Source organism: Aplysia californica, unplaced genomic scaffold, assembly GCF_000002075.1.
Source record: "Aplysia californica isolate F4 #8 unplaced genomic scaffold, AplCal3.0 scaffold00018, whole genome shotgun sequence".
Classification (NCBI taxonomy): domain Eukaryota; kingdom Metazoa; phylum Mollusca; class Gastropoda; order Aplysiida; family Aplysiidae; genus Aplysia; species Aplysia californica.
In genome coordinates this window covers 1,193,005-1,195,752 of record NW_004797288.1, presented here as the reverse complement: position 1 = coordinate 1,195,752, position 2,748 = coordinate 1,193,005, and the positions used below count along the sequence as shown (strand labels likewise).

At 44.5% G+C, this 2,748-nt stretch overlaps 1 protein-coding gene across 3 annotated transcripts in view; it reads right to left on the bottom strand.

The window, feature by feature from the left end:
* LOC101849815 (junctophilin-1) overlaps positions 1–2,748 on the bottom strand; it is a 178,991-nt gene that overhangs the window by 151,765 nt on the left and 24,478 nt on the right. Inside the window, exon 1 of one of the 3 annotated variants that reach the window (XM_035971574.1) lies at positions 1,300–1,980. The exons of 1 other annotated variant lie outside the window; for it this stretch is intronic. The gene's annotated coding sequence lies outside the window, so the exon portion shown is untranslated. Of the gene's footprint in view, positions 1–1,299; positions 1,981–2,748 lie in introns of those variants that run through there. One more of the 3 variants, XM_035971577.1, reaches the window with a different exon arrangement.

The window sequence follows — 2,748 nt, the reverse complement described above, 5'->3', positions numbered from 1 at the left end:
TTTTTCTAGCCATTGGCCATTCACAACATTTGTGGATACATCAAATGTAACTGCGGCTAGGTTTTATCACAATGGAACTCACAGGGCCCTGACATTGCAACCTCGAAGCTCAACGTTTGCGTCAGGACACAACATTCATAGTTGGCGACAATCAAGAAAAGAAATCGAGATTCCGACAAAAAGATAAAAATCCAAGACGTTAGGTAACAATTTTAGATAAATTTTCGGTACTGATTGGATTCAGTTTACCTGGTGATACGATGCATGATTCGGAACTTTTACATTCTTCCTCTTCTACCTCTTCTTTTTCTTCTTCTTGTCCTCCCCCACCTCCTCCTCCTCCTCCTTCTTCTTTTTCTTTTTCTTCTTCTTCTTCTTCTTCTTCTTCTTCTTCTTCTTCTTCTTCTTCTTCTTCTCACCCTTCTTCTTCTTCTTCTTCTTCTTCTTCTCACCCTTCTTCTTCTTCTTCTTCTTCTTCTTTTCCTTCTTCTTCTTCATCTTTTCCTTCTTCTTCTTCATCTTCTTACCCCCTTCTCGTCCTCATCCTCCTCCTCCTCCTCCACCTCCTCCTCCTCCTCCTCCTCCTCCTCCTCCAAAAGAACAAACAGTAATACACCCGACTGTATTTACCTCACATTCAAAAAGAAATGGGCGAGCTCCCCAACCCCAGCTCGGTAAAGAAGAACCTTGTGAAGGTCACGACAGCATCCAAGAAGGGGGAAAACCCGACCTCACCGGCAGCTCTTCGACTTCGACTTGACTTCGACCGTACATCGCGGAGAACTGAAGGAATGAAAGCTAAACGCCGGTGAGCCTCAGCCCAGCGCCTGTCTTTCCTCATAAACATGACCGTTCTATTATGCCTAGCTACACCCGACCCCGTAGTTTCTAGATATTCTAGTTCTACCTCATCTCTGGTTTTTTCCTTTCCTTCCACTTCCACCCTCTACTTTTTAACTACGTCTTCCCAAACGCCTCTTATTCCATCAAAGGCTAGATTTAGGTGCTTCTTGCGGCCTTCTTATAAGTCGGGTGTAGATTCTAGATAGATCTAGATCTAGATCTATACTAACCGCATATTACGCAAAACACATCACCTGAAAACTACGAGGATGGATCAATAACCAAAAAAACCGACATGTTGCTGAGTGATATTCGAAAAGAACATAACAGCTGGAGTAGTATATTCTAGATCTAGATCTAACCCTGCCCTTTCAACAGAAGATCAGAACATCATGCGTCATTAATTTTGGACTTTCATTTCAAATATCACACTATTTAGATCTAGTGTCAACTTACCACTGAGTTTTTTTCCCCTCGTGTCACACTGTTACACAAACCCGAACTAGAATTGGACAACACACAGCCCTACTGCACACCCGAGCATCAGGAGTGAACGAGTCGCCAGCCGCACAGCATTGTCACACGTCAAAATAGTATGTCCTCCTTTCCACAGTCGCAGAAAAGAAACAGTACGATGATAAGTCCGAAGGTGAACAAGAGTATCCACAGCCAACACGAAAGCGCGAGATAATACAAGCAGGATTTCTTTTTTAAATACTTATCTTACGCAAGGCATATTATCATTATTCGCACTTTTGCTTTCCAGTTCAGTTTTTAAGCGCCTCTCACCCCGTATGATTATGCAGGCCCAGAGCGGAATCGCGAGTTGATTTTTCTATCAGATAGACCGAGGCAGACGCAGAGTGAGCGAGTGTGTGTATGTATTGCTCACAAGCAACCCGCACGAGCGAGGTAACCCTAGCTCACGGTCGGTCTGGCAATCAGTTTACCTAGAGGCCTGAGAGAACCGTATGTATCATGAGGCCTGTACAGTCTACCTGGCTAGGCGGAGGTGGAGAAGCGACGGTGGAAATCACGCACACTGAACTGGGGCTCGCTCGCGGCTTGGTCGGCTGCGCCAGCAGTGCTCACTCACACACACACACACCACACACAGTGACACACACATACACACACACACTCGCGCGCTTGTGTTGCCTGCCAGGTAAAGGTAGAGCTGGTTGGTGATTTTTTCCTTATCTTTTTTTTTTCTTCTTCAGGCCATAACGGAGAGGGTTAAAAGAGAAGAAAAATGACTATGGTATGTTTTAAATTGTTTCAAGGCGAAGATAACGTTAATAAATACAATCAAGATGAAACACGCGGAGGATATTGAGGGTGATCTTTAAGAGAGGGATACGGGAAGAGAGGTGGAGGAAGAGAGAGAGAGAGAGAGAGAGAGAGAGAGAGAGAAAGAGAGAATGAGAGAATGAGAGAATGTGTATGTATTTGTATGCAATTGTGTATGTTTTTGTGTCTGTATGGAAGAGAGAGTGAGAGAGAGAGAGAGAGAGAGAGAAAGAGAGAGAGAGAGAGAGTGAAAGAGAGAGAGAGAGAGGAGGGGGGGGTAGGTTCAACAAAACAAAAAGTACATTTTTTTCTGACTGTGAAATGGCGATCGGAATTAGGGGAGGAAAGGAGAGAGGGGGCAGCATGCATAGTTGGCTGTGCCATGTGCACCGAAAAGATAGCAGAACATCAACCTTTGGCATTCCCTGTGCCTATGACAAGCGCAATTCGACACTTTACACCTCTGGCAAAGATAGAGATAGGAGCCGCTACAGCAGTAGCAACCGAGAGAGTGTTGGAGATAGTAGTTGTAGCAGCAGCAACATTAGTAATAGTCGTAGTCGTAGTAGTAGTAGTAGTAGTAGTAGTAGTAGTAGTAGTAGTAGTAGTAGTAGT